Below are 13,788 nucleotides of genomic sequence, written 5' to 3' on the forward strand. Positions count from 1 at the left end.
CGGATTTTAACTGCATTCAGCTTACTCTATGGTGTTATCATCTGTTTGTTCCTTGTTATTAATTGTAGTTTCTAGTTCTTAACGCGAGTACCATAACATTATTCTTACCATGTTTAACTTTATATTGTTCTCAATTAGTTTTATATTCATAATTGTATAGGCTATTATGTCTTAATTGTACCTCGTCACTACTCCACCGAGGTTAGCTTTGATACTTACTAGGTACCGCTGCGGTGTGCTCATGCTAAGCTTTCTGCATATTTTTGTGCAAATCCAGGTACTGCGGAGTTTGTTGATTATTGGCTAGCTGATCGGGCAACATTGTGGAGACTCAAGGTATATCTGTTGTCGTATTCGCAGGCCTAGGAGTCACCTTCTGAGGTTTATTTTGTACTGTTTATTTCTATTACGGAACAATTACACTTATAGAATTTCCAGTAAACTCAATAGAGCTTATGACTTGTACTACCAGTTTTTGGAAGTGTGTTGTTGGGATTTTGTTTCGGTAGATTATATCAGTTTATCAGACTTGCTTTAGTATATTATTAATTATTTTGTCAAGTTATTATTAAAGTTAGGCTTACCTAGTCGCAGAGACTAGGTACCATCACAACATCCTATGAAAAATAATTAGGGTCGTGACAACATCATATGAAGCTACTCATGCCTTCGAACTATCGAACGAAATACAAATGCTCAAGACGATCGGTCTGGTCATACAAAAAAATTGATAATTATTAGCTCATTTTTGTAGCTAATTCAGCATCAAAGGCATTCGTTTTCTCCTTAAAAAGACAAAGAAGGTATCGTTTCGCAAACCAAACAGTAACGAGGTTTAAGTGAATTTACTTTGTAATTATATTTTCATATATAACCACTCCAAACAACAAAAAGGCAAATGAATATTAATTATTTTACTATAAATGTCACAACCCGGAATTCCCACAATCGGGAGTCGTGATGGCGCCTACTTGTAGAAGTTAGGCAAGCCATGAACCTATAAACCACTAACTCATTCGTTTTTATACATGTTTCGCCAGTTAAATTATAAATGATTAAGCATTAAATGACCGCGAAAAATAAAATTTAGCGGAAGTCTTAAATAAATATGAAACCCAAATATCTAGAAACCAATACATGTCTCTACCAGAACCTGGTATCACATCATCCATGGACTACTAAGAATACTACATACATCAGTTTGAAAGAAAGATAACATTGTCTGTCTCGAATACAGGAGATAACAGAATATAAAATAGGATAGAGTAGACGTCGGGCCTGCGTACTCCTGCAAGGCTACCTCGGTGTCTAGGTGGACTGAAGGCTGGCTCCCGAGCTAATGTTGCTGCTCAAATGTTGCTCCGGTATCTACACATAAGTGCAGAGTGTAGCATTAGCACAACCGACGCCATGTGCTAGTAAGTGTCTGGCCTAACCCCGGTGAGGTAGTGACGAGGCTAGGACCAGACTCCAGATAAACCTGTGCAGTTATATAACATATAGCGGAAAAAAATAAACAGGTAATAAGCAATCAAAGCTGGGTAAGGGGAACATGATTCGGGGGTAGCAGATAAAATAGAATATCAAAGAATAATAAGGATACTAAAATTTAACTTCTAACACGGATAAAAAGAAATAAGGCAACTTTCACTTTCAGTTTCATCTTGTTGTAGTCTTGCAACCCGATCCCATTTCTCATATCTTGTGGTAGGAGTACCACCCGCTCTCATTTTATTATATCTTGTGGCAGGCGTGCCACCTACTCCCATTTCACTTATTTTGTGGTAGGCGTACCACCCGCTCCCATTTTATTTATCTTGTGGTAGGCGTATCACCCACTCTCATTTCATTATATCTTGTGGTAGGCGTACCACCCGCTCCCATTTCATCATATCTTGTGGTAGGCGTACCACCCGCTCCCATTTTATTATATCTTGTGGTAGGCGTACCACCCGCTCTCATTTACAAGTCATCACAAAATTACAAGAAAACCCGGCAAGGGAACAAAAATAATATAATAACTTCCCGGGAAGGGAACAACAATATCAAAATAGTCATCCCGGCAAGGGAGAATCAGCTATAACCAAATCCTAACTCATTTTGCACTCAACTCAATTAATGACAATACTCAATCATAACTAAGATCTACGAGGATAAAATCAATCTTTACTCTATATAGGAGATCATTAATTAAAGCATCCGAAGTGCCATCTAAGAGCACAATAACGTTCAAATTGAAGACTCATGGTCATGCTCGACAGTAATGTATAGATACTCGTCACCATGCATATACGACGCACTCAACAAGAAGCAAGTAGCAAATAGGACTCAATTTCTAATCCCTCAAGCTGAGGTTAGACCGAACACTTACCTCGAACTTTCACGGCCAACTCAAGCCTCGAACACCGCTTTTCCTCTCAAATTCGGCTCCAACCCAATCGAATCTATACATAATTGACTCAATATCATCAATAAGTGCTAAACAATCCAATTCCAATGTTCAATTATAACTTTCCAATCATTCTTCCCAAAATCCCAAAAATCGACCCCGGGCCCGCTTGGTCATAATACGAGGTTCGGACCAAAATTCGATCATCCATTCGCCCACAAGCCCGAATATATAATTTGTTTTCAAATCCGACCCCAAAACGAGGTCTAAATCACAAATAATCAAAAAGCCCTAACTCTACCCAAATCCCTAATTTCTACCCTTAATTACATGTTTTAGGCCTAAAAATCTAGTGGGTGTTGATGGAAAATGAAGAAAACAAGTTAAAGATTACTTACCCAAGAGATTATGGTGAAGAGAAGCTTCAAAAATCGCTTAGGAGCTTTGGAGAAGAAGAGGTTTGTGAAATTTTTATAAAATCCGAAAGTGTTCTGTTTTTGGCCTTTTTAAAATCACTGGGCGAAAATGCCCTTCGCATTCGCGACTGACCCTTCGCGTTCATGATGGTCAGGCTGGGTGAGCCTTCCCGTTCACGTACATAGGCTAGCGTTCGCGAAGAGTAATCTCTTCGAGCCCTCGCGTTCGCGTCCAAGGGTTCGCGTTCGCGTAAGACAACTACCCCACCCCCTGCCCAGGCCCATTTGGCTTTTGCATTCGAGTGTCCAGGACCGCATTCGCGAAGGGTTATCCCCCCCCCCCCTAAAGCCTCGCGTTCGCGACCTGAGGTACGCATTCGCGTAGAAGGAAATTCCTTCAGCAACAATTAACCCATCGTGTTCGCGTGGGTACTCCCGTGAACGCGAAGAAGGAAGTACCAGAAACCCAACAGCTGAGAAACTTGCAACATTTTCTAAGTCTAAAACCCCCCGAAACACATCTGAATCACACCCGATCCCTCGGGGCTCCTAACCAAACAAACATACTAACTCAACAACTTCATATGAACTTATCCGTGCGATCAAATCGCCAAAATAACCTTTAAAACAACGAATCCATCCTCAAAATCAAAGGTTTTTTCTCAAACTTCATAAAACAGCAACTTTAGCAATTTAGGTCCAAATCACGTCAAACAGACTCCGTTTTCAACCAAATTTTACAGAAATGACTTAAACCATATATAAGACCGGTACTGAACCAAAATACGGGCCCGATACCATCGCTTTCTAATCAGATTTCATTTCAAAATTCCTTAAACATTTTCAGAAAACAATTTTACTTAAAAATTCATTTCTCGGGCTTGGGACCTCGAAATTCGATTCTGGGCATACACCCAAGTCCCATATTTTCCTACGGACCCTCTAGGACCGTCAAATCAGGGGTCTGGGTCTGTTTACCCAAAATGTTGACCGAAGTCAAATTTATTCATTTTAAACTCAAATTTCATCATTTTTCATAGAATTTCATATTTAAGCTTTCCGGCTATGTGCCCGGACTGCGCACGCAAATCGAGGCGACGCTAAATGAGGTTTTCAAGGCCTCAGAAGCACATAATGAAATTAAAAAATAGGTGATGACCCTTTGGGTCGTCACATTCTCCACCTCTAAAACAACCGTTCGTCCTCGAACGGATAGAAGAAAGAAGTACTTGAGTCGGGGAAAAGATGAGGATAACGGCTCCGCATATCAGACTCGGACTCCCAGGTCGATGCCTCAGGAGGCTGACCTCTCCACGGAACACAAACAAAAGGAAAACTCTTCGACCTCAACTGACGAACTTGCCAGTCTAGAATAGCCACCGGCTCCTCTTCATAAGGCAAGTACTTGTCCAATTGGATAGTGCTAAAATCTAACACGTGGGATGGATCGCCGTGATACTTCCGAAGCATGGACACGTGAAACACTGGATGCACGACTGATAAGCTCGGTGGCAATGCAAGTCTATAAGCTACATCTCTCACTCGATCAAGAATCTCAAACGGGCCAATGAAACTAGGGCTAACCTTGCCCTTCTTTCCAAATCTCATCACACCCTTCATAGGCGACACTCGGAGCAATACTCGCTCACCAACCATGAAAGCCACATCTCGAACCTTGCGATCTACATAACTCATTTGCCTGGACTGAGCTGTACGAAGCCTATCCTGAATGATCCTGACCTTGTCCAAGGCCTCCTGAACCAGATCTGTACCCAACAACCGAGCCTCCTCCAGCTCAAACCATCCAACCAGAGATCGACATTGCCTACCATACAAAGCCTCATAAGGAGCCATCTGGATGCTCGACTGGTAGCTGTTGTTGTAGGCAAACTCTGCTAAAGGCAAAAACTGATCCCACGAGCCTTCAAAATCAATGACACAAGCTCGGAGCATATCCTCTGGAATCTGAATAGTCCGCTCGGACTGGCCATCCGTTTGGGGATGAAATGCTGTACTCAACTCCACCTGAGTGCCCAACTCTTGTTGAACTGCTCTCCAAAAACGCGAGGTAAACTGCATACCTCGGTATGAAATGATAGACACAGGCACACCATGAAGACAAACAATCTCCTGGATATAGATCTCAACTAACCTCTCGGATGAATAGGAGACTGCCACAGGAATGAAAAGCGCTGACTTGGTTAGCCTATCAACAATGACCCATACTACATCGAACTTCCTCCGAGTCTGCGAGAGCCCAACAACGAAATCCATAGTGATCTGCTCCCACTTCCACTCGGGAAGCTCAATCCTCTTAAACAATCCACCAGGCCTCTGATGCTCATACTTAACCTGCTGGAAATTCAAACACCGAGCCACATATGCAACAATATCCTTCTTCATTCTACGCCACCAATAATGCTACCGCAAATCCTGATACATCTTCGTGGCGCCCGGATGAATAGAGTACCTGGAGCTATGGGCCTCCTCTAAAATCAACTCTCGAAGCCCATCCACATTAGGCACACAAACTCGACACTGCAATCTCAAAACTCCATCATCACCTAAGGTAACCTGCTTGGCACCTCCACGCTGCACCGTGTCTCTAAGGACACACAAATGAGGATCATCATATTGCCGATCACGGATACGCTCCAATAAAAAAGAACGAGTGACCGTGCAAGCTAATACACGACTAGGCTCAGAAATATTCAACCTCACAAACCGATTGGCCAAAGCCTGAACATCCAAGGCAAGCGGTCTCTCACCGATCGGAATATAAGCAACACTTGCCATACTGGCTGACTTCCTACTCAAGGCATCAACCACCACATTAGCCTTTCCCGGGTGATATAAGATAGTGATGTCATAATCTTTCAACAACTCCAACCACCTCATATACCTCAAATTCAACTCCTTTTGCTTGAACAAATATTGAAGACTCTTATGATCCGTGAACACCTCACATGCCACGCCATACAGATAATGCCTCCAAATCTTCAATGCGCGAACAATGGCTGCCAACTCTAAATCATGAACCAGATAGTTCTTCTCATGAATCTTCACTGCCTCGAAGCATAGGTAATGACCTTGCCATCCTGCATCCACACTGCACCAAGCACAATATGAGATGCATCACAATAAACTGTATAAGGCCCTGAGCCTGTGGGCAAAACCAACACCGGTACCGTAGTTAGAGCTGTTTTGAGCTTCTGAAAGCTCGCCTCACACTTGTCCGACCATCTGAACTGGGCACCCTTCTGGGTCAACCTGGTCATCGGGGCTGCAATAGATGAAAACCCCTCCACGAACCGATGATAGTAGCCTGCCAATCCTAAGAAACTCCGAATCTCTGTAGCAGATGCTGGTCTAGGCCAGTTCTTGACAGCCTCGATCTTCTTCGGATCAACCTGAATACCCTCTACTGACACAAAATGACCCAGGAATGCAACTGAACTCAACCAGAACTCACACTTTGAGAACTTAGCATATAACTGACTATCCTTCAGAGTCTGAAGAATCAATCTGAGATGTTGCTCGTGCTCCTCCTGGCTACGGAAATATATCAAAATATCATCAATGAAGACGATTACGAACTAGTCCAAATAAGGCCTGAACACTCGGTTCATCAAATTCATAAAGGTTGCTGGGGCATTTGTCAACCCGAACGACATAACCAAGAACTCATTATGCCCATACCGAGTGCGAAAATCTGTCTTAGGGACATCAGAGGCCCTAATCCTCAATTGATGGTAGCCAGATCTCAAGTCTATCTTTGAAAATACCTTGGCACCCTGAAGCTGATCGAATAAATCATCAATCCTCGGCAATGGATAATTATTCTTGATTGTAACCTTGTTCAACTGCCGGTAATTGATACACATTCTCATTGACCCATCCTTTTTCTTAACAAACAACACCGGCGCACCCCACAACGAAACACTAGGTCTAATGAAACCCTTCTCAAGCAAATCTTGCAACTGCTCCTTCAACTCTTTCAACTCTGGCGGGGCCATGCGATACGGCGGGATAGAAATGGGCTGAGTGCTCGGAGCCAAATCAATGCAGAAGTCAATATCCTTGTCGGGTGGCATCCCTGGCAGGTCTGAAGGGAATACCTCAGGAAACTCGCGACCAACAGGCACAGAATCAATAGAGAGAACCTCAGCACTAGAATCGTGAACATACGCCAAATAGGCCAAACACCCCTTCTCGACCATACGCCGAGCCTTCACATACAAGATAACACTGCGGGTAGAATGACCAAGAGTCCCTCTCCACTCTAAACAAGGCATACCCGATAAAGCTAAGGTCACAGTCTTAGCGTGGAAATCCAAGATAGCGTGGTAAGGTGATAACCAGTCCATCCCCAATATAACATTGAAATCAACCATGTCTAAAATCAACAAATCTACACGAGTCTCAAGACCCCCGATCACCACAATACAAGAACAATGGACTCGATCAACCATAATAGAATCACCTACTGGTGTAGATACATAAACAGGATCACTCAATGAATCACTAGGCATGATCAGATACGATGCAAAATAAGGCGACACATACGAGTACATAGACCCTAGATAAAATAGCACCGAAGCATCTTTATTACAAACCACAATAATACCTGTAATGGCTGCATCTGAAGCCTCAGCCTCGGGACTAGATGGAAGGGCATAACATTAAGGCTGGGCCCCACAACCCTGAACTACCTCTCTGGGACAGCCTGCTGCTGGTTGGCCTCCACCTCTGGCGGCCTAAGCTCCACCTCTAGGACCTCTACCTCCACCTCTAACACCTCTACCCCCACCCCTAGCTGGTTGGGTGGCCTGTGGAACACCTGGGGCCTGAACCATAGCACGAGAACCCTGATGCGGAGAACTGCTCGAAGCTCGAGGGCAATACCTAGCAATATGCCTTGTGTCACCACAAGTAAAACAAGCCCTCGGCTACTGGGGCTGACGAACCTGGAAACTCTGAAGTGGTGGTGCATTGATAGGTGCTGGTGGTGCACTAAAGGACTGCTGATCAGAATACTGCATCGGAAGACCACGACTACCTGAAGCACCGTGAGAAACCTGAAGAGCTGACTGAAAGGGCCTAGGAGGATGGCCTCTACCATATGAATCTCTACCTCCAGACGAAGTACCACTGAATCTGCTTGAATGACGGGGCCTCTTATCCGACCCATGACCACCTCTCTACGACAGAACCATCTTAACTCTGCGGGACACATTGGCTGTCTCCTGAAAGGTGATCTCACTCCCAGTCTCCCTAGCCATCTGAAGACGAATCGGCTGAATCAGACCATCAATAAACCTCCTCACCCCCTCTCTCTCTCTCTCTCTCTCTCTCTCTCTCTCTCTCTCTCTCGGTAGGAAGTATGATAAGAGCATGGCGAGCTAAGTCAATGAACTTGGTCTCATACTGGGTAACAGTCATGGAACCCTGTTGGAGGTGCTCAAACTGCCTCCGATAGGCCTCTCTCTGAGTAACGGGGAGAAACTTCTCCAGAAACAACATTGAAAACTGCTCCCAAGTCAAGGCTGAAGAACTGGCTGGTCTAGCTAAGCAATAATCCCTCCACCAAGTCTTGGCGGATCCAGACAAGCGAAATGTAGCAAAATCGACCCCATTGGTCTCAACAATACCCATGTTCCTGAGAACCTCGTGGCAACTGTATAGAAAATCCTGGGGATCCTCAGAAGAAGCACCGCTGAAAGTAGTAGTGAAGAGCTTGGTGAACCTATCCAGCCTCCACAAAGCATCGGTAGACATGGATGCTCCATCGCCGGTCTGAGCTACTACACCCGGCTAGACTGCCCCAACTGGCTGAATCGTTGGAGTCTGAATCTGAGGAGCCACCTGCTCCGGAGTGCGAGTAGCAGGAGTCTGAGCCCTTCCTCCAGCCTGAGAGACGGCTGGTGCTACAGGAAGCAAACCTGCTCGGGTGACACTCTCCATGAGGCCCACTAATCGGACTAGAGCATCCTGAAGAACTAGGGTAGCAATAAACCCTTCCGGGACCTGATCTGGGCCCACCGGAACCGCTAGGGCCGAAACCTCCTTGTCAAAATCAACCTGAGGCTCCGCCACTGGTGCTGCTACTCAGGGCTGAGCTCTGACCCTACCTCGTCCTCTAGCACGGCCTCGGCCTCGCCCTCTACCCCTCGTAGGAGCTGCTGCTAGGGGCTCGGGCTGTTGAGCGGTAGATGAGGAAGTGCGTGTTCTTGCCATCTGCGAAAGAATAGAGTAGGAAGGCAATCAATATTGAGAAACAAAACCGCACAACAGAAAAGAACAAATGTGAAATTTTCCCAACTCTGTAGCCTCTGAGGGATAAATACAGACGTCTTCGTACCGATCCCTCAGACTCTACTGAGCTTGTCCATGAATTGTGAGACCTATGTAACCTAGAGATCTGATACCAACTTGTCACGACTCGGAATTCCCACCCTCGGGAGTCGTGATGGTGCCTACTCGTAGAAGTTAGGCAAGCCATGAACTTAGAAACCACTAACTCATTCGTTTTTATACATGTTTCACCAGTTAAATTATCAATGATTAAGCATTTAAATGACAGCGAAAAATAAAATTTAGTGGAAGTCTTAAATAAATATGAAACCCAAATATCTAGAAACCAATACATGTCTCTACCCAGAACCTGGTGTCACATCATCCACGGACTACTAAGAATATTGCATACATCAGTTTGAAAGAAAGATAACATTGTCTGTCTCGAATACAGGAGATAACAGAATATAAAATAGGATAGAGTAGACGCCGGGCCTGCGGACGCCTGCAAGGCTACCTCGGTGTCTAGGTGGACTAAAGGCTGGCTCCCGAGCTAATGTTGCTGCTCAAACACTGATCCGGTATCTGCACATAAGTGCAGAGTGTAGCATCAGCACAACCGACCCCATGTGCTGGTAAGTGTCTGGCCTAACCCCGGCGAGGTAGTGACGAGGCTAGGACCAGACTCCAGATAAACCTGTGCAGTTATATAAGATATGGCGGAAAAAATAAATAGGTAATAAGCAATCAAAGTTGGGGAAGGGGAACATACTTCGGGGGTAGCAGATAAAACAGAATATCAAAGAATAATAAGGAAACTACAATTTAACTTCTAACACAGATAAAAAGAAATAAGGCAACTTTCACTTTTAGTTTCATCTTGTTGCAAGCGTGCAATCCGATCCCATTTCTCATATCTTGTGGTAGGCGTACCACCCGCTCCCATTTCATTATATCTTGTGGTAGGCGTACCACCCGCTCCCATTTCATTATATCTCGTGGTAGGCGTACCACCCGCTCCCATTTCATTATATCTCGTGGTAGGCGTACCACCCGCTCCTATTTCATCAATCTTATGGTAGGCGTACCACCCGCTCCCATTTCATCATATCTTGTGGTAGGCGTACCACCCGCTCCCATTTTATTATATCTTGTGGTAGGCGTACCACCCACTCCCATTTACAAGTCATCACAAAATTACAAGAAATCCCGACAAGGGAACAAAAATAATATAATAATTTCCCGGTAAGGGAACAACAATATCGAAACAGTCATCCCGGCAAGGGAGAATCAGCTATAACCAAATCCTAACTCATTTTGTACTGAGCTCATTTAATGACAATACTCAATCATAACTAAGATCGACGTGGATAAATCAATCTTTACTCAATATAGGAGATCATTAATAAAAGCATCCGAAGTGCTATCTAAGAGCACAACAACGTTCAAATTTAAGACTCACAGTCATGCTCAACATCAACATATAAATACTCGTCATCATGCCTATACATCGCACTCAACAAAAAGCAAGTAGAAAATAGGACTCAACTCCTAATCCCTCAAGCTGAGGTTAGACCGAACACTTACCTCGAACTTTCACGGCCAACTCAAGCCTCGAACCCCGCTTTTCCTCTCAAATTCGGCTCCAACCCAACAAAATCTATACATAATTGACTCAATATCATCAATAAGTGCTAAACAATCCAATTCCAATGTTCAATTATAACTTCCAATCATTCTTCCCAAAATTCCAAAATTCGACCTCGGGCCCGCTTGGTCAAAATACGAGGTTCAGACCAAAATCCGATCACTCATTCGCCCACGAGTCCGAATATATAATTTGTTTTCAAATCCGACCCCAAAACGAGGTCTAAATCACAAATAATCAAAAAGCCCTAACTCTACCCAAATCCCTAATTTCTACCCTTAATTACATGTTTTAGGCCTAAAAATCTAGTGGGTGTTGATGGAAAATGAAGAAAACAAGTTAAATATTACTTACCCAAGAGATTATGGTGAAGAGAAGCTTCAAAAATCGCCTAAGAGCTTTGGAGAAGAAGAGGTTTGTGAAATTTTTATAAAATCCCGAAAGTGTTCTGTTTTTGGCCTTTTTAAAATCACTGGGCGAATATGCCCTTCGCGTTCGCGACTGACCCTTCGCGTTTGTGATGGTCAGGCTGGGTGAGCCTTCGCGTTCGCGTACACGGGCACGCATTCGCTGAGAGTAATCTCCTCGAGCCCTCGCGTTCGTGTCCAAGGGTTCGCGTTCGCGTAAGACAACTACCCCACCCCCTGCCCAGGCCCATTTGACCTTCGCGTTCGCGTGGCCAGGACCGCGTTCGCTAAGGGTTATCCCCCCCAAAGCCTCGCGTTCGCATAGAAGGAAATTCCTTCAGCAACAATTAACCCATCGCGTTCGCGTGGGTACTCCCCCGAACATGAAGAAGGAAGTACCAGAAACCCAACAACTGAGAAACCTGCAACATTTTCTAAGTTCGAAACCCTCCGAAACACATCCGAATCACACCCGAGCCCTCAGAGCTCCTAACCAAACACACGTACTAAATCAACAACTTCATACGAACTTATCTATGCGATCAAATTGCCAAAATAACCTCAAAAACAATGAATCAAACCTCAAAATCAAAGGATTTTTGTCAAACTTCATAAAACATCAACTTTAGCAATTTAGGTCTGAATCACATCAAACGGACTCCGTTTTCAACCAAATTTTACAGAAATGACTTAAAACATATATAAGACCTGTAACGGGCGCCGGAACCAAAATACGGGCCCAATACCATCGCTTTCTAATCAGATTTCATGTCAAAATTCCTTAAACATTTTCAGAAAACAATTTTACTTAAAAATTCATTTCTCGGGCTTGGGACCTCGGAATTCGATTCCGGGCATACGCCCAAGTCCCATATTTTTCTACGGACCCTCCGGGACCGTCAAATCACGGGTCCGTATCCGTTTACCCAAAATGTTGACCGAAGTCAAATTTATTCATTTTAAACTCAAATTTCATCATTTTTCACAGAATTTTATATTTAAGCTTTCCGGCTACGCGCTCGGACTGCGCACGCAAATCTAGGCAACTCTACATGAGGTTTTCAAGTCCTCGAAAGCACAGAATGCAATTAAAAAACAGGTGATGACCCTTTGGGTCGTCACAATAAACGTTTTAGTATGCGCAATAAAATCCAAAGGATTCTACCAAAGTTAATTCCACCTCATCTTCGGTAGTGAACTGCTTCTTTCCGTAATTGGTTCATTTAGATTTACTAGTCATTTGAAGGAAAAATTTGAGTGAGAAATCATTTTGGAATGAATTGTAGATTATTTATCTTAAATTAAGAGATAACAATATACACTTATGAGTAAAAGGGAGGGAAAGGTACTCCCGACGTCTCATTTTTAATTGATATTTTAGCAACAACAAAAAAATTCCAAATAACTAGTATCACTTTGGAAATAACCAAGACATAATTTATTATTTTTATCAATCTTACTCTTGCTATTTCATTAAAGAAGTCAAAAGTGATTAGTCATACTCACTTTCCAAAGTAGCATTTAATAGTCAAGAAATAAATAAGGGAATTTAGTAAATTGTATCTTGTATTTAATGTTTTTTTTGTGGAAATACTAAAACCTTAAACAACACTTGAAATGTGAAAAATGGAATAATAAAGATGGTTTTTGCTTTAGAAAATATCTAATGTGATTTTTTGTCTACATATGTTAGTTTACTTACAAGCATTTGATTCTTTTCCACGACAAAAAAGAAAAAGAAAAAAAGAAAGATAATTATCATTACCACAATATCTACATAATAAAATCAACATAATCTTCTCCATCAATGCAAATAACACAATGTACTATATAAGAATTCATCATGACTCACAACATATAGGAAAGATGAACTCCATGAGAACATCAATAGTGATTTTTTTTATACTTCTCTCTTTTGCGAACCATTCGTTTGGAGATTTGATAGAAGATGTTTGCAAAAATTCTAGTGATTACAAATTATGTGTCAACACTCTTAGAGCGAATCCTAAAAGCGCTTTTGCTGATCATAAAGGGTTGACACGCATTATGCTTCAATTATCTTTAGCTAAGGCTAAGAACATTCAAAGTCAAGTCATAATTCTATTGAATCAAGCTACAAAGCCTATTCTCAAACAAAGCCTTCAGATTTGCCGGGATAATTATGGAAATGCTGTGTTTATGCTTACGAATTCGATTAAATATTTTGATACAAGTGCCTTTTTTTCAGCGAAGATTGATTTAGCTGCTGCCGTGAATTGCTGCGTCACTTGTGAAGAGTCATTCACTGAAAGAGATCCTACACGCAGGTTCCCAATAAAATCAGCGAGTGATGATTTTTTTCATTTTCTTGATGTCACATCGAGTTTGTTAGTCATTTTTTAATATTTGTAGACCTGTTATCTTTAGCGCGGTCTTGAAACAAAGAATTAGAAAAGTAAAACCAGTTTTCATTTACTATATGTGAAACATTGTGATTACTACTTATGGTTTATGCTAAAGGTGAATAGGGTGTTATTTAAGTTGAAGTTGCTCATCTTCATAAAGCAAATTGTTTCTACAGTTAACTAATGTGCGTTATTTGGACAAATAGGAAAATTTAGTGCGTTGCTTAAATTTTTATCCCCTTTTAAGAGA

Source organism: Nicotiana tabacum, chromosome 18, assembly GCF_000715075.1.
Source record: "Nicotiana tabacum cultivar K326 chromosome 18, ASM71507v2, whole genome shotgun sequence".
In the NCBI taxonomy this organism is placed as follows: Eukaryota; Viridiplantae; Streptophyta; class Magnoliopsida; order Solanales; family Solanaceae; genus Nicotiana; species Nicotiana tabacum.